The 24104-nt window shown below is 46.2% G+C and overlaps 1 protein-coding gene across 1 annotated transcript in view; it reads right to left on the minus strand.

The window, feature by feature from the left end:
* The window catches only part of GPR160 (G protein-coupled receptor 160), a 58321-nt gene that overhangs the window by 33353 nt on the left and 864 nt on the right, over window positions 1-24104 (minus strand). The gene's annotated exons all lie outside the window — the stretch shown is intronic.

Below are 24104 nucleotides of genomic sequence, written 5' to 3' on the forward strand. Positions count from 1 at the left end.
ACTATCGTTAGCAGTGAGTAGTGTTCTGACCACGATGATAACATAGTTATCTAGCAGCACAGGAGCACAGGCTCATGGGTACGTGATGGGGGGGGGGGCTCACCAGCAGTGTGGAAAGGGCCTAAGGAATCATGTTCCTTTTAGTAGGCCAATAGGTAAAGCTTAACAGTGACAAATATAAGCATATAATCGTGCTATTGAGATGAGGGTAAAAACTGAAACAATCAGCAGAAGTTGTCTATGGGGAGCAGGAAGAGAAATGGCTCTCCTCCCCCCTTACCCCCATAGGAATAAACTCTGGGGCCCAACTAGATAAGCCTTTGAATAATGTGCTTTTGATAAGTGGGTAAAAAATGAAATTATAAAGTTAAAACATGGTTATTTGATCTTAAAACAAAGACTGTATTTCACTTACTTTAGGGTACAGTGTTCCTTCATTTCTTTTGCTATCTTTTAAGTCAGGATGCTGATGTGTGTTGCAGTCTCTGTTGGCCAGGTGGTGGCTGTGAAGTAGCTGTCATAACCCGAGTCAGGGTGAACTCAGGGGTTACTCCAGGTTGTGTGGCTGGACAAGTGCAAACACTCAGTATTTTGATCAGCTGCCATTTAAGAACCACCTGAGCTGGCACCATGGCTCAATAGGCTAATCCTCTGCCTTGCAGCACCGGCACACCGGTTCTAGTCCCGGTTGCCCCTCTTCCAGGCCAGCTCTCTACTGTGGCCGGGGAAGGCAGCGGAGGATGGCCCAAGTGCTTGGGCCCTGCACCCGCATGGGAGACCAGGAAAAGCACCTGGCTCCTGGCTTTGGATCAGCGTGGTGCACCGGCTGTGGCGGCCATTGGAGGGTGAACCAACGGCAAAGGAAGACCTTTCTTTCTGTCTCTCTCTCCCTCACTATCCACTCTGCCTGTCAAAAAAAAAAAAGAACCACCTGAATAGTCATGGTTGTCTGGAAGTCTGTTGGCACCTTCTGCTATGATCTGGAATGCTGCAGCATCAGATCTTGGCTTGGGGGAAGAGGCACTGTGGTGCAGAGGGATACGCTGCTGCTTGGGATGCCTGCATTCCACATTAGAGCGCTGGGCTGAGTCCTGCCTGCTCTGCTTCCAATCCAGCTTCCTGCCGATGGGCCTCTGACGGCAATAGATGTTAGCCCACTGGGCCCCTGTCACCCACGTGTGAGACCCTGATGGAGCTCCTGGCTACAGCCTGGCCCAGCCCAGGTACCGCAGGCATTTTGGGAGTGAACCAGTAGATGGAAGGTATCTTTCCCTCTAAACCCCCCCGTCTCTCTGCCTTTTAAATTAAAAAAAAAAAAAATTGTGGCTTGAAGAAAATCCTAGATATAATCATGGTACACTCTTAAAAAAGTTTCATTCATGTACAGTTCACCCATTCAATGTGTAAAATGCAAAGGCAGTGGAACATGTCTAAATGTGCCAATGCTGTCAATGGCAGAGATGATGGTATTATGGGGGAAATGCAGGTACTGAAGCCTAATTGCTGAAGAAAGTTGGGCACTCAATGTGAAGGCATTTTAGGAATATCTTAACCAATTTATTTAGCTTATTTTGTCATAATAATGAACATACAACATACAACCAAATAAATTAACAAACTAAGCCTAACGGCACTCTTTCAATGAAGATGACAAATTTAAGTTCAAAATAAAACTGCATTACAATTTGGCAAGATGTTTTCCTTTTTAGTGGTACGTAAAATCATGTCTTAGAATTGGTGGCATGTTAGGTTCAATGAAACAAAAATAAATCTCATAAAATAAAAATATATATTTTGGGTAAAAAATAAATTATCCAAAGATACTTTGGGGCTGGGTTAAAGCCCTAGGCTGAAGCACCGGCATCTCATATGGGTGCCGGTTCTAGTCCCGGCTGCTCCTCTTCCAATCCAGCTCTCTGCTATACCCTGGGAAGGCAGTAGAAGATGGCCCAAGTGCTTTGGCCCCTGCACCCACATGGGAGACCTGGAAGAAACTCCTGGCTTTGGATCTGGGCAACTCCGGCCGTTGTGAACATCTGGGGAGTGAACCAGCAAATGGAAGACCTCTCTCTCTGTCTCTACCTCTCTCTTAACTCTTTCAAATAAATAAAATAAATCTTTAAAAAAAGATACTACATAACTATTGAAAGTAATGTGTTTGAGGACTAGTTAATGAGAACTTTCAATAATGTAAGATGGAACAAAAAGAAGCAATAAACTAAACCATGTATAGTGTAATTCAACTTTGTTTATATATAGACTGGATGGAAATATTACAAAGTGTTAACAATGGTTATCTTATGGCTGGCGCCGCGGCTCACTAGACTAATCCTCCACCTGCAGTGCCGGCACACCGGGTTCTAGTCCCGGTTGGGGCACCAGATTCTGTCCCAGTTGCTCCTCTTGCAGTCCAGCTCTCTGCTATGGCCCGGGAGGGCAGTGGAGGATGGCCCAAGTGCTTGGGCCCTGCACCCCATGGGAGACCAGGAGGAAGCACCTGGCTCCTGGCTTTGGATTGGCACAGCGCGCCAGCTGCAGTAGCCACTGGGGGGTGAACCAACAGAAAAAGGAAGACCTTTATCTCTGTCTCTCTCTCTCACTGTCCACTCTGCCTGTCAAAAAAAAAAAAAAAAAAATCCAGGGCCGGTGCTGTGGCCATAGCGCTGGCATCCCATATGGGTGCTAGTTCTCTTCTGATCCATCTCTCTGCTATGGCCTGGGAAAGCAGAAGAGGATGGCCCAAGTGCTTGGGCCCCTGCACCCAAGCTCCTGGCTTCAGGTTCCTGGCTTCGGATCAGCCTAGCCCTGGCTTTGCGGCCATTTAGGGAGTGAACCAGCGGATGGAGGACCTTTCTCTGTGTGTGTCTCTCTCTGTCTCTCAAATAAATAAATCAATCTTTTTTATATATAAAAAAAAGTCCAAGACCCAATCAAAACTTACATCTGTCTTATTTTTAATCTAGAATAGTTTCTTGTAATTTTTTATCTGTTTAAGAGTGGTGGCCTGTTATCTTGTAGCATATCATCCAATTTGGATCTATTTGCTTCTTTAATGTGAGATCAACATTTCTGGCAAGAACATCACCCAGATGGTGTCCCATTGTGGCAGCTTAACCTGCTGCACCACAATGCTGTCCCCTATCATTCTTGAATGATGGTTTAGTTTGTATTGAATCTAAGTTTAAGATTTCACTGTCTCTGTTCTAAATCCTATTATTGATGAGAAATCTGTTGTCAATGTAACTGCTGTCTCTTAAATGTATGGTAGGTACTGTTAGCTGCTGTCCAAACTTCTGTCCCCTTATTTTTCCCAGGCACCTAGATGATCTGGGTTTTCTAGTCTCCCTTGCATGGCCATATGACTTCTTTCCAGCCAACGGGGTGTGAGCAGGTGCTACATGAACCACTCTGGTACTGGGCTCATTCCCCACTCCTGGGGGCAACCTGAGCCACTCCACAGTATGTGGGTAGCTGCCCTTTGCTGGGTCCCTGTGTGTGTGCACAGCCAGCCACTGACCTGAAATCCCCAGCCTGGACTAGTGCAGGAGAGAAGTACACCTGCAAGGGGGTCGAGGTATTTGGGGTCTCTTTTCTATAGCACTAAAGCCCCTATAAGGAAAGTTCTCACTGGTCTTTTTTCATATTCCTCACCTGTTGCCTTTCTATGTCCCTGCTTTGTATTTCATAATTTTCATTAACCATATGCTTTTTTCCTCAAGGACTGTAAACACACATATTTTACTGTCTTTCCTAAAAGTCTTGACCATTAATTTCATTTACAGTGAGTTTGTTTCCTTTACAGTCTTGCTTATTGAGCAGTTTTTAAACCAAAGTTCATGTCACTTCTGCTTGCCAGCTCATGTTGATGAAGAGTTTGGACGTATTTTCCTCCTCTCTCTCTCTCTCCTCTTCCCAAGGTAGTTTTCAGTCCTTCCAGCCGGGCTCTCAGGACACTTCCCAAACCAGGGCATTTTGTGCTCTGCTCGGCTGTGACCAGACGCTAGGCCAGGACAATAGCCTGGCTCAGCTGCATCTTGAGGCTTTGTCTCCACAACGTGGAACAGCCCATTCTTCCAGTGATGCCCTCTGTTCAAGCCTCCTCTCTCGGTCCCATGGGGACAGAGGAGTTCTAGTCCCTGACTGCCAGCAGGGAGCGTGGTTCCGACTCCCTGCTATCCAAGCGCATGGACACTTGCACACATCCCGCCTTGTTCCCAGGAATCCGAGTGCCTGGTGGGCCCTGAGAGGCCTTCAGCGTGCATCTGCTGACTCCTTTTGTGCTTCAATGCTCTTTCTGGGTGATCGGGATGATGGCAGCCCAACTCCGCTAAGTCTGCTCACTCACCCTTTCGTATCGTAGCTACCTCTGCTAGGTGTAACTCCTGCGCCGTCTTCACTAGCTGTCTAAACGCACTGTCCAGCTCTCCTGTTGTCCACTGTGTAAGTTTTGTAATGTCTTCCTCATGTATAGCCTTTGGCTAAACATCATCCTTGGAAGTCTTAGTCAAGATCGAAAATGATGAGATTGATTTCACTGTGTCTTCTGCCTGCTCTCATTACTGCAAGGATTCTTAACCAGAGCAGGGGTTTCCGACACGAGGTCTTCTGCACAAACTTGCAGCACAGCTGTTGGGATGGCTCAACTCCCTCACGGCTCACCACGGCCCAGGGGCTTTTTCTGCAAGAAGAGGGACAAAGCCAAGCCTTCTGCACCTTCAACCTCTTACTTGCAAACTTAAGTAGCCTTCATTTGACTTTTGTCCAACTGATTAATGCGTACGGTATCTAAGTTATTTTGACTTCTGTTTCCAGTATATTCTTGCATACAAATACATACACTAATACATCACCAGTCATGGATTTAAAAACCCGGTCCCGAACTGACCTCTGAAAGGGTAAGTGAGAAGAATTAGCCTCTTCTATCACTATATGCTTGTTAACGTCTCTGAACGACTTTCCAACCCTCGAACCGTGGTCTCATCTGAGCTAAACTGTTTCCCTGGGCTGTTGATGATGATGATGTTATTCATAATCAAATCAACATGAGGAAGTTAGATATATGTGCCCTGCTTCCTCCAGATCCTTACAGTGTTCTTATAAAAATTAGGTTACACTGGCATGATTTGTTTTTCCATAGAGCTACCATTAGTTTCCTCCCAATGCTTTGTATTGGCTTGCACATTAACATTGTGGTGGTATATTTTCACACACCCCTCTGACACAATGCGACTGTGCCATATTGCAAATTCTATGCATGTATTCACCTTTTCATCATTTTAGTGGGAAGAGATCATAAAAGCTCAGTGTCCAGAATTAAGGAGATCAGCTGGGCCTAGAAGTCACTCAGGTACTGAGTATTAAGAATGTTATCAATAAATAGGAAGAAACCTAAGGACATCAACGAATATGGGAAGGGCTTCCTAAGAGCAACAGTTAAAGGACTGTATGAAAGGGAGCTGTTCCAAAGTAGGATGTGCTAGCTTGAGAGCTAGAAATGTTCATGACACTGCCTGACACACTCACAAGAGTTCAGTCTTCAACAGGCCTTCTAAACTTGACATTGCCTCCTGGTTCTCCCTGACTACCTTCTCCTTCATTCTTTTTAAATTTTTTTTTCAAAAAATTTATTTAAAAGGCAGAGTTACAGAGAGAGGGACATGGACACACACACACACACACACACGGTGGTGGTGGTGGTGGTGGTGGTGATGGTGGTGGTGGTGGTGGGAGTGCTGCCATCTGCTGGCTCACTCCCCAAATGGCAGCAACATCTGGGACTGGGCCAGAAGCCTCAAAGTCCATCTGGGTCTCCCAAATGGGTGGGGAGCTGCATCAGAAGCTGTGCAGCAGGCATTCGGTCTGGTGCTCCCTTAGAGGACACTGTCATCGTTAAGTGGGGACTTGACCTGCTGCACTACAATGCCAGCCACTGCTCCTGCTCTTAATCATTGCAAGGGGCTTTCTGAAGAAACCTTTTGGCTCCCCATGTCACACATCATTCAATGTCACACTGCTGAAATCCCATGTATGGGCATTTCCCCCACTTGTCAAGCATTTCTCCAGGGGACAATTTCATCATTTTTTTAAAAAGATTTTATTTACTTGAAAGTCAAAATTAGAGAGTGAGAGAAGAAGAGACAAAGAATGATCTTCCATCTACTGTTTCACTCCCCAAATGGCCGCTCAGCTGGGGCTGGGCCAGGGCAGAGCCAGGAGCTTCATCCAGGTCTCCTATGTGGGTCAGGGGCCCAAGCACTTGGGCCATCTTCTACTGCTTTCCCAGGTGCAGTGCAGGGAGCTGGATAGGAAGTGGAGCGGCAGGGACTAGAACTGGCATCCCTTATGGGATGCCAGCTTTGCAGGTGGAGGCTTAACCTACCACGCTGCAGCGCCAGCCCAAAAAAAATCATTTCTGATGCCATCTACCCAGATAGAACGTCAGGCCCACACAGGTTGACGGCTCGGTCCCATGAGACTGCCTCTCACTTCAGATGCCAACTGCATGTACAGTTGTGACCTCTGCTTCTGACTGACCGGCGATGTAACTCAGGGGTCCCACGACCTCCTCCTCAGGTTCAATTAATGTGCCAGAGCTCATCCAACTCCAGGGAACGCTTTACTTAGGCTGACTGATTCATCACTGGCTATGGGTGATCAACGTGTCCCTGCAGGTCAATGGGTAGGACTCAAAGTTCCAACCCTGTGATCACAAGGGTGGCTCCAACGGCAACCAGGCCCCATGTGGAGGTGGCCCAGGAGTCCAACTTGAGTCACCTCATCAGAACAGAGGTGCTCCTGTCACCCAAGAAATACCCAGACAGGAGCTCTGTGTCAGAATCGGTCAAAGACTAACGATTAGAACCAAACATCCTCCTAGCGCCTGTATCTCCAAGTGTTTCTACAACTCTGCATCAGGAACTGGGGACACTGGCCAGTACCTAATTCCTGTTATTTCACAGTAACACAGGCTTCAGCCTGCAATGACCTAAAGTTGCCATCAGAAATCTGTGCTATGTACAGTTCCTCAGACCTCACTCTCAGTCTCTAGCTTCTGCACATGGCTCCTGGGATGACTCAGTCACCACAGAATTCACACTGGGGCACTGCTCGTGCTCAGCTCTTCGTGTTTTCTGAAACCGTGGCTGTCATCATGGCTAAGAAAGTGAGCCACGCCAACCACCCAAAGGAGATCCATTTTTCACCACTGGGTGGGGTGGCCCACCCAGCCTTCTCAGGCCCAGTTTTCTCCTAAGTCCTTAGCAAGAGTTCTCCAGATCGAGGCCAGCTTGCCTGTTTTGTTTCCATCCTGTCAGCATTCAGATAATACAACATGCCATCTTCTGCGATTGATTTTTTCTTTCTTTTCTTTTTTTTTTGGAAGCATAAGACTAATGGTGTGGCCAGCATTATGACGCAGTAGGTTAAGCCTCTGCTTGTGAAACTGGCATCCCATATGAACACCAGTTCAAGTCCCAGCTGCTCCATATCTGATCCAGCTCCCTGTTTATGTGCCCAGGAAAGCAGCAGATGGCCCAACTGCTTTGGCCCCTGCCACCCACCTGGATGACCAGGTTGGAGTTCCAGGCTCTGAGCTTCAGCCTGGTCCAGCTCCAGCTGTTGCAGCCATCTGGGTAGTGAACCAGAGGTTGGAAGGTTTCTGTATGTCTGTTTGTCTTTCTCTCTCTTTAACTCTGTCTTTCAAATATATATAAGACTGTCTATGGCCATACCACCCTGAACATGCCCGATCTCATCAAATATATATAAGACTAATGGTGGGGGCCAGTATTGTGACATCGCAGGTTAAGCCTTCACCTGCAAAGCCAGCATCCCATGTGGGTGTCAGTTGAAGAGCTCTTTGCTATGGCCTGGGAAAGCAGCAAAGATGGCCCAAGTGCTTGGGCCCTTGCACCCACACGGGAGACCGGGACGAAGTTCCTGGCTCCTGGCTTCAGTCTGGCCCAGGCCCGGCCGTTGCAGCCTTTTGGAGAGTGAACCAGCAGATGGAAGATCTCTGTGTCTCTTCCTAACTCTGCCTTTCAAGTAAATAAAAAATAAATCTTAAAAAAAAAAAGACCAATGGTGAGGATTTAAGAGACATTTTGGGTTCAGGCAGGATACTCAAGTCAAATAACTCTACTAAAATATATATGGTATTTTTTAGTTTATATTTCATGAAGACTGTCTGACATAAAGTGTCTAAATCATACTCCTGAACAATGCCAAGATGTTCAGATGTTAAAACTGAGTAATAGAGGCCTTGTGGTACAGCAGGTAAAGCTGCCACCTGTAATGATGGCATCCCATATAGGTGCCATTTCGAGACCCAGCTGCTCTACTTCCGATCCAGCGCCCTGCTAATGCACCTGGGATGGCAGCAGAGGCTGGTCCAAGTGTTTGGATCCCTGCACCCACATGGGAGACCTAGAACAAGCTCCTGGCTTTAGATTGGCCCAGTTCTGGCCCTTACAGCTGGTTTGGGAAGTGAACTAGTGAAAGGAAGATCTGTCTCTCTGTAAACTTTGCTTTTCAAATAAATAGTTAAAAAAGAGCACAGGGAAACAGATTAAAAAAAAAAACCTGAGTAATAGTAGTCTTTTTTCTAGTTTTAGTTAAGGAGAAAGTGCCAAAAGATAAATATATATATAAATATATAATATATATATAAGTAATATATATATATATTTACTGCACAAAGGAAAACAAACATATAACCACCATTTGAGATGCAGAAAAATCTTGACAAAATTCAACATCCATTCATGATAAAAGAGCTGTCAGCAAGCTAGAAATTTCATTTTCTTACTCTGCTAAGGAACATATGGGAAAAATCTACGGCTGTCATCGGACTTCATTGTGAAACGCTGATGATTTTCACTCTAAAACTGGGGACAAGGCAACAATATCTGCTCCCAGCATTTCTCAAAAAAAAAAAATTATACTCCTGAGGAACAGTAGTTTTTCTACTTACTACTTGGTGAATTCTTTATTTAGAGGAGGGTTAAGCTTGTGATTATAAAGTAAACTGAGGCCGGCGCCACGGCTCAATAGGCTAATCCTCCGCCTGTGGCGCCGGCACACCGGGTTCTAGTCCCGCTCGGGGCACCGGATTCTATCCTGGTTGCCCCTCTTCTAGGCCAGCTCTTTGCTGTGGCCCAGGAAGGCAGTGGAGGATGGCCCAAGTCCTTGGGCCCTGCACCCACATGGGAGGCCAGGAGAAGCACCTGGCTTCTGGCTTCGGATCAGCAGCGGCCACTGGGGGGTGAACCAACAGTAAAGGAAGACCTTTCTGTCTCTCTCTCTCACTGTCCACTCTGCCTGTCAAAAAAAAAAAAAAAAAAGTAAACTGAAAGTATGTCATTGCAAACATTAAAATAAGAGGGGCCGGCACTGTGGCACAGTGGGTTAAAGCCCTGGCCTGAAGTGCTGGCATTCCATATGGGTGCTGGTTCTAGTCCTGGCTGCTCCTCTTCTGATCCATCTCTCTGCTATGGCCTGGGAAGGCAGTGGAGGATGGCCCAAGTCCTTGGGCCCCTGCACCCACGTGGGAGACCAGGAGGAAGCTCCTGGCTCCTGACTTCAGATCAGCTCAGCTCCAGCCGTTGCAGCCATTTGGGTAGTAAACCAGTGGATGGAAGACCAGCGGAGGGGAAATCTTTTCTTCTGTCATCTCCCTGTCACTCTTTCAAATAAATAAATAAATAAATAAATAAATATTTTAAAGTTTATAAAAATATCAAAGCTTGAGCCTGATTTCAAGACTTTTATAAACTACAGAACCCAAGGCAGTAGGGTCTTTGCTGAAGAACGGACAACACATAGACAAAACAGAGAAGTGCTGTGGCGCAGTAGGTCAAACCTCTGCCTGCAGTGCCGACATCCCGTATGGGTGCCAGTTTGAGTCCTGGCTGCTCCACCTCCAATCCAGCTCCCTGCTAATGCACCTGAGAAAGCATGCCAGCCACATGGGAGATCCAGATGAAACTCCTAGCTTTGACCTGGCCCAGCCCTGATTGATGTGGCCATTTGTGGAGTAAACCGTGGATGAAGATTCTCTCTCTCTCTCAGTCTCTGTCTCTCCCTCTCTCTCTAACGCTGCCTTTCAAATAAATAAATCTTTAAAAAACAAAATGGCTAACTGGATGAAAAAGAGAGCAAACCAAAACCTTAACCCCACCTCACACCATAAACTCAGATTAATTTAGGATGGATCACAGGCCTAAATATGATGTAACTTCAAAAAGTTCATGGAAAAATGGATTTAAAGATCAGTTTATTTTGGTACAAAAAACTACATCCATGCAGTATTTTCGTAATAGTCATGTTCATGAACTCTTTGAAGACCCCTTATAAAAACTAATATTCTTGACAGAAAACAAAGAACATTTCTATAACCTTAAAGGAAGTAAAGAATTCTTAAGCAAAAGCACTAATAGCACCAAACATGAGGGGGAAAACTGATAAACAAGATTCATTAAAATCTTGTTAAGAAAATGAAAAGGCGGGGCTGGTGCTGTGGCACAGTGGGTTAGCGCGCTGGCCTGAAGCGCCGGCATCCCATACGGGCGCCAGTTCAAGACCCGGCTGCTCCACTTCTGATCCAGCTCTCTGCTATAGCCTGGGAAAGCAGAAGAAGATGGCCCAAGTCCTTGAGCCCCCTGCACATCTGTGGGAGACCTGGAAGAAGCTTCTGGCTCCTGGCTTAAGATCAGCACAGCTCCAGCCATTGCGGCCATCTGGAGAGTGAACCAGAGGATGGAAGACCTCTCTCTCTTTGCCTCTCCTCTCTCTGTTTAACTCTGACTTTCAAACAAATAAATACATTTTTTAAAAAAAGAAGAAAGAAAATGAAAAGGTAAGAAACACATTATCTAACAAACAACTTTGTCCAGGCTACTAGACTACTCACACAGAGTGCTACAGATGAACAGCAAACAGGCAACTGAAAACAAAAATGGGCAAATATTTGAGAAGACACTTCAAAAGGAAAATGTACAGGGGCTGTCATGGTGCCACAGCAGTTAAGCCTCTGCCTGCCACATTTTCATCCTACATCACACCACAGGTTCAAGTCCCAACTGTTCAGCTTCCTGTCCAACTGCCTGCTAATGTGCCTGGGAAAACAGCAGGAGATGGCTCAAGTGCTTATGCCCCTGCTACCCATGAGTGAGAAAAAGGGGAGGCTCCTGGCTTTGGCCTGGCCCAGCCCTGGCCATTGTAATCATTTGGGGGTGTGAACCAACAGATGGAAGAATTCTCTGTCTCTCCCCATCACTTTGCCTTTCAAATAAAAACAAAAAAAGTGCAAATGGTCAACAGCATTCAAAAAGGTGTTCAACAGCTTGTCATCAGGAAAAAGCTAATTAAAACCATGACATATAATTTCACATACACCAGAATGGCTAAAATAAAAAAGGCCACTAACATCAAATATTGGAAAAGATGGGGAGGCGCGGCAAGATGGCAGAATAGGAAGGGAGCACACTGATAGTCCGGGGAGAGACAGTTCAATAAAAGTGGAGATACTGCAGGTTCAAGGAAAAGTAGGGGAAGAAACAGCAGAGGAAACTCTTCCAGAACTAGTGATTCACAGTGGACCTGTGTGGAGTGCGGCAGACTCAACACACCAGCACTGGAATGCGAGCTGTGTGGAATTACTTCCCTTTTGAATCAAAAAACAAAGAAAAAAGAAAGAAAGAAGAGAGATTTACCACGCCTAACCTGGGAATGTCACCTTTGGCACACCCTCAACCCTGAGGAACCAAACAGAGCTCTCAGGCCACACCCATCTCAAGCCTCTAAGGCTCCATCAAAAACAGTCCACTTAACCTAGAGTCATAGTATAACAAGAAAAAACACCACAGAGAAGAAATCAAAGAATATCTCCAATATGCCAAACAACAAACGAAAAACTGAGGTAACAAGAACAAGGAAGACACTATGATGCCCCCAAATGAAAAAGACACCCCAATTCAATATTATGAAGATGATGAGATAGAAGAAATGCAAGAAGTGGATCTCAAAAAATTGATAAGAACATTAAGAAGTTCTCACAAATTCTTTTTTTTTTAAATTTATTTTTTTATTTTTTTTTATTTTTGACAGGCAGAGTGGACAGTGAGAGAGAGAGAGACAGAGAGAAAGGTCTTCCTTTTGCCATTGGTTCACCCTCCAATGGTCGCCGCAGTAGGCGCGCTGCGGCTGGCTCACCACGCCGATCCGATGGCAGGAGCCAGGTACTTCTCCTGGTCTCCCATGGGGTGCAGGACCCAAGCACTTGGGCCATCCTCCACTGCACTCCCTGGCCACAGCAGAGAGCTGGCCTGGAAGAGGGGCAACCGGGACAGGATCGGTGCCCCGACCGGGACTAGAACCCGGTGTGCCGGCACCACAAGGCGGAGGATTAGCCTAGTGAGCCGCGGCGCCGGCGTCACAAACAAATTCTTGAACTACAGAAATCCTTAATGGACAAGATAGAAAATCTCTCACACGAAAATGAAATATTAAGGAGGAATAAAAATGAAATGAAACAACTAGTAGAACAAGAAACTGTGATAGTGACAAAAAATCATAATGAAATGAAGAATTCAATAGATCAAATGACAAACACATTAGAGAGCCTTAAAAACAGAATGGGTGAAGCAGAAGAGAGAATATCAGACTTAGAAGACAGAGCACAGGAAAGTATACAGTCAAACCAAAGAAAAGAAGAGGAAATTAGAAATCTAAAAAATATTGTCGGGAATCTACAGGATACTATTAAAAAACCCAACATTCGGGTTCTAGGAGTTCCTGAAGGCATGGAGAGAGAGAAAGGATTAGAAGGCCTTTTTAGAGAGATACTTGCACAGAACTTCCCAGGTCTGGAGAAGGACAGAGACATCCTAGTACAGGAAATTCATAGAACCCCTAGTAAACATGACCAAAAGAGATCCTCACCACGACATGTTGTAATCAAACTCACCACAGTGAAACATAAAGAAAAGATTCTAAAATGTGCAAGAGAGAAACGTCAGATTACTCAGAGGATCTCCAATTAGACTCACAGCAGACTTCTCATCAGAAACCCTACAAGCTAGAAGGGAATGGCGAGACATAGCCCAGGTACTAAGAGAGAAAAATTGCCAGCCCAGAATATTATATCCTGCAAAGCTCTCATTTGTGAATGAAGGTGAAATTAAGACTTTTCATAGCAAACAGAAATTGAAAGAATTTGTTGCCACTCGTCCAGCCCTGCAAAAGATGCTTAAAGATGTGTTACACACAGAAACACAGAAACATGGTCATCAATATGAAAGATCACAGGAAGCTCAATTTCTCTTTGACATAGAATTAAAATCTGATTCTCTGTTAAAGCAATGTGTTAAAGTAATCTATTATGTTCTCTTGATGTCTGTTAAATTCTAATTGTTCAAAAACAGCTGAATTTTTATGAAGAGCTATGGGTTATTTAAATATGTTCTTATTTTCAAAGATTTGAATAATCACCTGGTAACAACGATCAAATTTGGTCTATATTATGTCATGATTTTAAGGAATCTTATTTCAACCAGTTATTTTGGATTTTGAGCCTTCTTGGCATTCTTGACAGGCATTCAAAAAATCAAAGTTTCAAACAATCTGGACTCTAAAATTTCCAATAAATCTGGGACTTTGTTTTTTCCAGTTTGGGCCCAACTGAAAAAATCGAAGGACCTATGTCTCTCATCATATAGAGACACCAGCTAATCAGGCTATTTGGATTACATTAGAAGTACTGTCAAGATGTGACATGGTGGCCGGCGCCGCAGCTCAATAGGCTAATCCTCCGCCTAGCGGCGCCGGCGAGTCCCGGTCGGGGCACCGGATTCTGTCCCGGTTGCCCCTCTTCCAGGCCAGCTCTCTGCTGTGGCCAGGGAGTGCAGTGGAGGATGGCCCAAGTGCTTGGGCCCTGCACCCCATGGGAGACCAGGATAGCACCTGGCTCCTGCCATCGGATCGGTGCGGTGCGCTGGCCGCAGCGCGCCAGCCACGGCGGCCATTGGAGGGTGAACCAACGGCAAAAGGAAGACCTTTCTCTCTGTCTCTCTCTCTCTCACTGTCCACTCTGCCTGTCAAAAAAAAAAAAAAAAAAAGATGAGACATGGTACTAAATTTTAAGTTTCTATAATGGAAAATGCTATTAATACAAATGTTGGAGAATTAAAAAGTCTAATGATCTTGTGTTACTAGACATGATAGTTATCTTAATGAGAAAGCCCAGAGGCCTAAAGGGTTAAATACTTGTAAAATCCTACAGGTGCTTTCAAAAATACTGTGAAGTAAGCAAGTGCCTCTTGTTGGTTGATGAGTTTATAATTTTAAACATGGCAACTTAAAGTCTTTTGTCATCCACAGTTATATATGATTTGCTGCTCATAAAACTAAAGTGTTGTTGGTTCTGTGTTTAGCTGTCCTCCTATAGGTTCCTATGGACTTTTTTCAGCCACTTCTATTGTATTCAGTACTTTGGGAGGGCTCTGTAAACAGATGAAGCCAATAATGTATTAACAGTACCAACTGAGAGAAAGTGTGGTTAACTGAGGTACTAAAAACAAAAAGCAATTCAAATCAATTGGCAATTTACAAAAAGAGTTAAAGATTTTAAAAGCTATTATTAAAATTGCTATATTGGTCTATTATGTTATGTTATATGTGTGTACATATTGTATGTCCACATGGGAAAATTTTATTAAGAATTTTATTTTAATTGGCCTATCTGATTGTCCATAAATTTAAGCTGCTAAAATTAGTCAAAGATACATTTTAATTCGTGTGACCTGAATCTGTGTATCATATGTTTTATACTTGTTGGTAGAAAGAAACTAAAAACATTTTATATGTTTGTGCTTAAGTTTACTGGTTAAACAAACTACACCATGTTAGATATTTGAGAGATGTTTCAAAATACATGATTCTTAAAATTTATAGAAGGCATTGGACCTTCTGGTAAATGTTTTCTTAAGTTGTTATCTAATGGTTGAAACGGTTTGCTAAGTATTCATGTAATATTGCTATTGTCAGCAAGCGATCTAGGACTTGCTCCCTCATTTCTCTATTCTTTTTTTTTATTATTATTATTTTTTACAGGCAGCGTGGATAGTGAGAGAGAGAGAGAGAGAGAAAGGTCTTCCTTTTTGCCGTTGGTTCACCCTCCAATGGCCCCTGCAGCCGGCACATTGCGCTGATCTGAAGCCAGGAGCCAGGTGCTTCTCCTGGTCTCCCATGCGGGTGCAGGGCCCAAGCACTTGGGCCGTCCTCCACTGCCTTCCCGGGCCATAGCAGAGAGCTGGCCTGGAAGAGGGGCAACCGGGATAGAATCCAGTGCCCCAACCAGGACTAGAACCAGATGTGCCGGCGCCGCAAAGCAGAGGATTAGCCTGTTGAGCCACGGCACCGGCCTCATTTCTCTATTCTAAGCCCAACTTGCTCTTTCATTTCTCTATTCTCTTCAAGGTAGGAAACTAATTCTATTGTGAAGGAATCTGTAGGACGCACAATTTAATCTTTAGACCTTATAAAAGAGATGGCTAACATTTTTCTGTAATAACATAGCCAAAATAAGAGCTTACATTATAATCTCATAGCTAGATTTACTTTGCCATCAGCGAAGTAAACAGTAAGTAGAAAAAACCTCCCTTTCAGACCAAAGGGAAAGAAAGTTTTAAAGTGAGAATATAACTTTCCTCATGGGCATTGTCTACCTTAGAAAAACTACTACAGAACATGCCTGTGACTATAGACTTGTAGTTCAGGCCACCGAAGATTAGAGATGGGACACGGGCACTCCCTTGACTTGCATCCTCTTGTCTGCTTTAACACAAACCAGGAGGAAAAGAAAGCTAGGCATCAGAAGCAATGGGTGGCAGGCCTATTAATGGCTGATCTGTACAGTGATCTGCCCTCAAGGAGACCCAACAGGCCAGTCCACTGCAGTGGCTTTCAATGTGGTAAGCCTGGGCTTCAGCAGAAGTCAGCTTGTGAAGAGCCCTGGCAGCTCTGCCAAGAGTTGGATCACTGGAAATGGACCTGCCCTGGAGTTGAAGAATGCCCAGGTCAGAGCCACAGATCTTATTGGCTCTAAGCTGAAAAGCCCTTCACTCAGCCAAACTTCCAAAGGGACCACTGCAGCTGAGGGGATGGTCAAGTAGGGTCAGCAACATTGCAGGCAGAACTGTAAATTTCTTGTTAGAGATGCCACCTGCCTTTACCTGGCCAGCTCTCCTCCCAGGCCAGCTAAGTAATGAAAGTCAACAGAGTGCCTTCCCCTAGGAGGTTCTCACCTCCCTTAGGATATACCCCAAGTGAAGAGATAGATAGGTCTGGGCTTCTTAACTTACAAGGCCTAAAGCCCACCAGATTATTATCAAGCCCCTTCTGTCAGGTTCTATTTGCCTCTCAATCAGAAAACTCAATTGTAGCTTGGATAGCACCTTTCTTAGCTCCTCTAATAATGACTCTGTCCTTTGTTCTAGACCCTGTCTAGCGCACTTGGGCCTCATTCCTTCGTAATCATAACCTCTACTCTACCACCAATGGCTCTACTCCCAACCTGTGTGTACTGATGGTCCTCTTCCCCACTTAATGCTGTATAATTGTTCAGACCTGGTTAATGCCACTCTTAGGATCATTGGCTGCTATCCTCACCCTGTCTTTTATGACCTTGTCTAAATATGATCAGAGTCAGCAAACTTGGAAGGCTTCCATAGCCTTGGCAACTCATGACAAGAGCCTAGGGTGGTTACTGGTGCCATAAACTAGAGTGTCAATTTGTTGGGTCAACAACAGGAGTCACTGTGCACTTGCTCCTCATGTGGGATCTCTGTCCCTAATGTGCTGTACATTGTGATTTAATGCTATAACTAGTACTCAAACAGTATGTTTCACTTTGTGTTTCTATGTGGGTGCAAACTGTTGAAATTTTTACTTAATATATACTGAATTGATCTTCTGTATATAAAGAGAATTGAAAATGAATCTTGATGTGAATGTAAGGGGAGAGGAAGCAGGAGAGGGGAGGGTTGCGGGTGGGAGGGAAGTTATGGAAGGGGGACGCCATTGTAATCCATAAGCTGTACATTGGAAATTTATATTCATTAAATAATAGTAAAAAATAAAAATAAATTAAAAAAGAATTTGGAAAAAAAATATTGGAAAAGATGTCCAGTACATGGAATTCCTATACTTTGTTGTTAGGTGTATAAAATTGTACTCCCCTTGGAAAACAGTTTGGCTAACTTAAACATACACCTTTTTCATGATTCATGTTCTACACTCCTAGGTATTTACCCAGAGAAATGAGAACATATATCTACAAAAAGCCTTGTTTGAGATAGGCAAAAATACTTTTAGAAATTATATTAAAAACACACCATAAAAATCAGTGACATGGATTTCATAAAAACTGAAAATTTTTTTCTTTAAAATATACCATTAAGAAAAGGTCAGAAGTGGAGATAAGATTTTACATCATGTATCTGATATGTACTCACATTCAGAATGTGTCTTAAAATTCTTGAAACCTAGTTAGATGATTACAAGTAACCCAGTTTAAAACTGGGCAAAATATTTAACATTTCACCAAAGATGAACACGAACATGGAAAGTTACAAATTATTATTAGTCATTAGGGAAATGCAAATAAAATTGCAATGAGAAAATTACGTTCCCACTAAAATGGCTATAAGAAAAACAGTTGGGGCTGGTACTGTGGCATAGTAGGTTAAGCCACTGCCTGTGATGCCAGCATCCCATATGGGTGCTGGTTCGAGTCCAGGCTGCTCCAATTCTGGTCCAGCTCCCTGCTAATGTGCCTGGGAAAGCAGTGGAAGATGCCCAGATGATTGAGGACCTGTACCCACGTGGGAAACCTGGATGAAGCTCCTGGCTCCGGGCTTCAGTCTGGACCAGTCCTGGTAGTTTCAAATCAGAGAATGGAAGATCTCTTTCTCCCTCTCTTTTTTCAAATAAATTAATTTAAAAAACTAATTATATCAAATATTATTACTGATATCAAATATGTGGAGAAATCAAAACACTTATACACTGTTGGTAGGACTCTAATGCTGTACAGTCACTTCTGGCAAACAATCTGGTAGTTTCTAGAAAAGCTGAATATAAACTTAGCATATGAACACTCGAGAGAAATAAAAATTAGGTTCACACAAACACTTGTTCCTAGCAAATTATGTAGTTCATAGCAACGTTATTCCTAACAGCCAAACCTAAAAGCAATTCAAATGTCCATCAACTGGTGAGTGGCTGAATAAAATATGGGATGTCCATAAAACTGGATGCAGGAAGCTAATCTCTGTCTTCCCTTCCCTGTGACTACTTAAAAGGATAAGGAATTAGAACTCACGTTACCCTCCGTGATAAGGTAAAACAAAGCTTCTTCCATGTTTGCATTTCTGGCCTGAACCTCAGTTCACTTTCATGTCCCCTTGACAGGCAAACAGAAACCTGTATCCCTGACTGAAGATCATATTAGACAGCCCTGTTTAAAATGATGAAATGTTTTCAGTCTTTAAAATGGAAATGTTAGTTACCAGTACCAGTATTACTTTCCCAAGTTAAAACCTAGCTACTGTATAATTTTTCACACTAATGGCCAATCAGGCAGAGTAAATCCACAGAGCCTGTGTCAGGATTTCATCCAATTGTCCTAGCCCCTCACAGCCTTCCTATGAGGCGTGCTTAGCCCTGGCCCAGACAGGAGGACTGGGTGCCCAGGGGCCCCGGGCTTACCCGCCTGCCAGGTGATGGCACCCTGCCTGGGCTGGGAGGCCTGTGCCTGACTACCACTCCACTTTGCCACCCCAAGCTCCTCCTGTACGCCAAAGCAGTTTATATCCACAGGAATGGCATGCAGGGATTTTAATCCTCAAACCACAGAGCCAAAGCCCTGGGTTCAAAGCCCCAGGCTCTGGCCCAGTTCTCGCCAATCCCAAAGCTGCTGCTGTGCCTGCTGGCATTTGTCACAGCGAACGCTTCCATAAGGCCATGGGGCAGCCCAGATGGGCTGCACTGGGCCCCTCCAAGACAACGTTGTTGGCACAGAGAAGCATATGCACCCTGTAGTCTTTCTCCTGACATTGTGGAGTGGGGGACTCCTCCACATAGAAGTGCACATAAAGGAGGCAGGGTTCCAACCACAGTCAGCCAGCCCTGGTGATGAATCCTTGCTCCAGGCAGGGTATGGGATAAGCACTGACTTGGGCCACCTCAAGCTCACAGCCCTAGGAGGTAGCTACTATTAGTGCCAATTTGCACAGAGGGATAGGGCAGAGGTTAACAGAAAAAAAAAAAAAAAAAAAAAAAAAAAGGTCAGGTGGAGGAAGAACTAGAAATCCAACCCGCAAGCCCGAGTGAATACTGAAGACTGCTTGGCTACGCCTCTGTTTGCTCTGGCTAATAATCAATCAACCCACTTTTCCTTGACAAGGGAGTTAATCATCTCCTAAGACGGCCACACCCACAGGGCTGAATCCAGGGCTCTCCTGCCAGCACCCAATACACCTGCTACAAAGCACCTCAGCCTCCCAACTTGCTTCTCCGGGTCCAAACCACTCTCAGGGGAACGGCCTCCAATCACCCGTGCCCCAGGCTGTTTTGTGATGCTTCCTCTTCCTAGTCTCTCCCACCTCCAGCCCCTCTCCAGCCCCTCCCCACCACACAGCGGTCGGGCTTGGAAGCAGAGATTTACATAAAAACTCCATGCAGAGGCAGAGGTGACAACAGCTGTCCCCGCGGCACCTCCGTGGAAAATTTCAGGAGGAAATTAACTGGCCCGTGGGTGGCCTTGCAGAACCCCCTCCACAGCTGGAGGAAGCACGGGCGCCCCAGCTCCTCCAGGGGCGCTGTGCCCAAGCGCTGCTTAGAGGCACGTCTGTCATTTGCAGGAAGGCAGTGGGCACAAGGAAGGGAGAGAGGAGACATTCGCAAGTTCTGGGAAATCCCCCCCGGGATCCAGCTCAGAGGGGGATGGAAACCCAAGCCATAACCTCGGGATCATCTGGAGCAGTCAGGCTGCTTAGAGGGGGCGGCCCTCTTGTGTCCCGAGGAACACCTTGGGGAGCCCCCGCGCTGTACAAGAGCCATCTTCTCACTCAGAAGAACGGATCAGGCCCGGCTTTTCCCTACCTGTCCACACGTGTACCCCCATCTTCACTGCACTGCAAGAGGAGACAAACTGGCAAGTTGTATAGTAGTAAGTGGACAGGGTATGAGAAAAGTAACAGAATTCATTTTTTTCTTAAAAGTTTCTAATTAATAAATTATTTGAAAGTGATATAGTGATACAGAGATCGTCCACCTGTTAATTCACTCCCCAAATGGCCGCAACAGCCGGCTCTGCCACGCAGGTGCAGGGGCCCAAGCAGTTGGGCCATCTTCTGCTGCTTTCCCAGGTGCATCAGAGGCACAGCGGCTGACACTCTAAATAGCACTCTGCTATGGGCTCTGGTATGGAAGCAGCTTCCTAAGTGGTGGCTTAACCCACTGGTGACAGCCGCTTAATTCATATTTCTGGCAGAAGCACTGCAAAGCAAACACAAGCCTCTCTACGTTTCTTTTGTTATCTCGGTTTGGATGGAGGTGTTAGGCAAGGAGTCAGAAATTAGCCCATGTGTGAGAAGGGCCTGAAGAAACCAGCACCTGCTTTTGAAACCCCAGAAGCCCAGCATCTTGCACTTCCAAGTCCTGCTCAGACCCTGATAACCTTCCAGGGGGTCCCAGCCCTTCCCCCAAGGAAAGCTCCCAGGAGAATTCTCTCCCCTCAGGACCAGATGGGTTCCCTGACCTGATAACATGGGGCAATAAAACCTTCACAGAGGCCCTAAGGGGAGCCCCCCTGCTCTGCCCGGTGCCAGCACCTCTGGGGAGGAATCCTTTCACCAGGGTTCCCCATCCTTTGTCCTGGAGGAGACGGGGAGGGAGGTAAAGAGACTCCCTTAAAAACCTAGGGAGTCCAAAGAAGGACAGCGGTGCCCTCTGCTCTCTGCTGAGCCGCCCGCCAGGCCTGCCCAGGTGTATTCTCTCCATTCAGCCATGTAACCTCCCGCTCCCTCAGTCTGAGTGACTGGGCGCACTCTAGCCGTCCCTGCCGTTCTAACAGATGCCCTAGCCGTAATAAAACCTATCACTTCGCTCTCTGTCTCCCGCCTGAATTCTCTCTTGCGTGAAGACAAGAACCCCATGGCTTCCACGCCTTTCCTCTGGTGACGGAGGCACACAGAAGGATCGCTCACCTCAGAGACGGGGCAGTACAAGTGCAGGGCACTCACCTCCAGGAGCAGCAAGGCCAGGGAGGCTGCAGCCACCACCTGTCCCTAAACTGCTCTAGGCCCGCCTTCAGGAATTCTGGTGGCAGAGTATTTGAAATCCGATTTTCCATGCTGCCTCTGCATGACAAAAGTGTCCAAGGGTCCGTAGGTGGATGCAGGCCTTGCCCCCGCCCCAGCCCCACCCCATCCCCAGGGCAGTGAGGTGTGGGGAGGAGAAAGTCCGCCTGCACTGCCTACCCCGGGCCTGGGTGTGTGGCTCTGCTGCCGGCCTAAGGTCACAGCACACGCTCTCCAGGCCACAGAGCTGAGTTTGCATCTTGGTGTTGCTTTTTCCCTAGTGGTGAGCCTTAAGCACACTATTAGCCTCTCTGAGGCACAACCTCCATCTGCAAAATGGGCCACAAACATCCAATTTAGAAATATTTGTGAGAATTAAAAACATGTATCCTCTTAACATAAACGTTACTTTTCAGGGCAGGTGTCTGGCACAGCGGTTAAAATGCCACTTGGGTGCCCATTTGCTGTATCAGACTGCCTGGGTTCGAATCTCACCTACACTTCCATTTCCAACTTCCCGCCAATGTGCAGCGTGGGAGGTGGCAGGTGACGGCTCAAGTAGTTGGGTCCTTGTTACCCACGTGGGAGACCTGGGTTGACTTCCCAGCTCCTGAGTTTGGTCTGCCAGGCCCTGCCTGTTGCATGTATTTGGGAGAGTGAACCACTAGATGGAAGATCTCTGTCTCTCTCTGCCTTTCAAATAAAATTTTTTAGAAAGTGAAATTTCCTTTCACTATACCCCTGAAGAAACAACTCTCAGCCTCTGTAGAGTTCAATGTTCTCCCCTGTGAAAAACAAAACAAGGGCCCATCAGGGCTGCTCCAGCTGGCCGGAGGCAAGCAGAGCGCTTCCACCGTGGGACAAGGGTGCTGACTTCCCCGACGGCACCCTTCCCTCTTACTCTGCTGCGTCCCTAGTGCGTTGTCAGCCTCCAGAAGCTCGAAGCAGGGAGAAGATGGCGTCACACCTGTAATCCCTTAAAATGGCTGTTAGCAACCAACTCCTCTCTGACACGGGAAGCATTAGGTCACCAGCTGGTCACCTGGGGGCCTGCAAGCTTCCTTCCCTTCTCCAGGCTCTCCTCTGAGGGGACTGGAGAGGAAGCTGAAGGTAGAAAGGCAACTCACCCAACAGTTTCATATCTTTGGCTCACACAGACAACTGCACCACAAACCAAATGATTTCACTGAGACGCCATAAAGAAATCAACCGCGGTGTTTTTCAGGGCAGGGGGATTTTTCTTGGCTCTCTCATTTTTCCCCCTACACACGCAATGCAATTAGGACACGCTCTGGGGCATTCCGGAGCTGAAGGCAAAGATGCCTCTCCACCAGTGGCCCACAGGGCAGGGGCGGGGTGGGGGGAAGAAGGAGGGGGTGGACACTGCAGCTTCTGACTGTCGCAGATGGCGGTTACTGCGTTGGCTGTCTCCCTGAGTCAACGAGGCATCACGTTAGCTGACCATGAAGGGCCGCAGGTGTGAGTTTCTCTGGCGGGAGCCACCTCCCCTTCCTCCCTCCACTGAACTTCAGTAGCTCCCTCCCAGCATGGCGGCTTTTCCAAATCACTCATGGAGCATGACGCAATGAGGAGCAATGATAGGATCAATTTGGAGGAGCAAAAATGCACAAGTTGAATATATAGCTGTTCATCCCACCCGGACCCCCACCCCGGGTCTTGAAACAAGATGTGTAGGAGTCCATTTACCACCGGGTCCCGCAGCAGATGCAGTGAAAGGAACACACAGCGCGCCTTAGCTCTCTTCCGCATAATATCCAGGTCTCCACCCAGCTCCTGCTTTGCTTTCTACGGTGAGCTTTTTTGCACTGATGTCTGCGGCGCTTCCAGGAGCATACCCGGCTGTATTCCCAACTTTTCAAGAGCAGAATTTGGAAGGGCCACGGGGCAAAACTGCTAACATTTAATACAACCCGCCCGATGGGAGGCAGCTCAAGCCCCAGGCTGGCTAGGGCCCTTTGTATACAAACAGCTGACCCAGCAACCACCTGCATCGGATCTGCTCAGCTTTGCCTCGCTCAGCAAACACCCCGGACAACGCTGGGAGCGAGGAAAGGGAGGGGTTGGGGCTCTATAGGAAAGGCAGCCTTGACACCCAGTTTACAAAAAATAAGTCTCCTGCAGGACGTCCTGGAATCTAAAATCACCTGTGGCGCCAAAGCTACCTTGTGCAAAACAGCTCCACAGGTGGTGGCGGCTGTACTTATAAAGGAAGGCACACACAGAAACGGGTGCAGTAGCAATACCGCAAGGACTGCTCTGCACTTCCACACACATCGGGCCGCTTCAACTGTGAAGGAGTGACAGCCAATCATCTCTCACGTTGTCCCCCCGCCCCCAGCAGTGCCCCTAAACGGGGCTGTTCTGAAACAAACCCCCCAACCTGTTCTTGAACTTTAGTCAACACCTCTAGGAATTTTAAAAAACCCTTGTCGTGATACAATTACCGAAAATAAACAAAGCTGATATCCTTAATACCATCAAATAACAGGTGCACATCTCCACCATCTAATTTTTTTTTTTAAAAAGGTTCTTTCATCAAATTAGGATGCAACCAAGGTCCACACACTCTATTTCCGCCTTGTATCTTAAAGTCCTGTCCCTGTGCGTTGTACAGTCCCTGACCGTCTGGCATCTGCGAATACCTCTCATAACTCTACTCCGGAGATTAGAAACGCTGTGTGTGCGTTTGTATGTAAATTTATAAATACAGAGCACATGGCAAAA

Source organism: Lepus europaeus, chromosome 2 (assembly GCF_033115175.1).
Source record: "Lepus europaeus isolate LE1 chromosome 2, mLepTim1.pri, whole genome shotgun sequence".
NCBI classification, from domain to species: domain Eukaryota; kingdom Metazoa; phylum Chordata; class Mammalia; order Lagomorpha; family Leporidae; genus Lepus; species Lepus europaeus.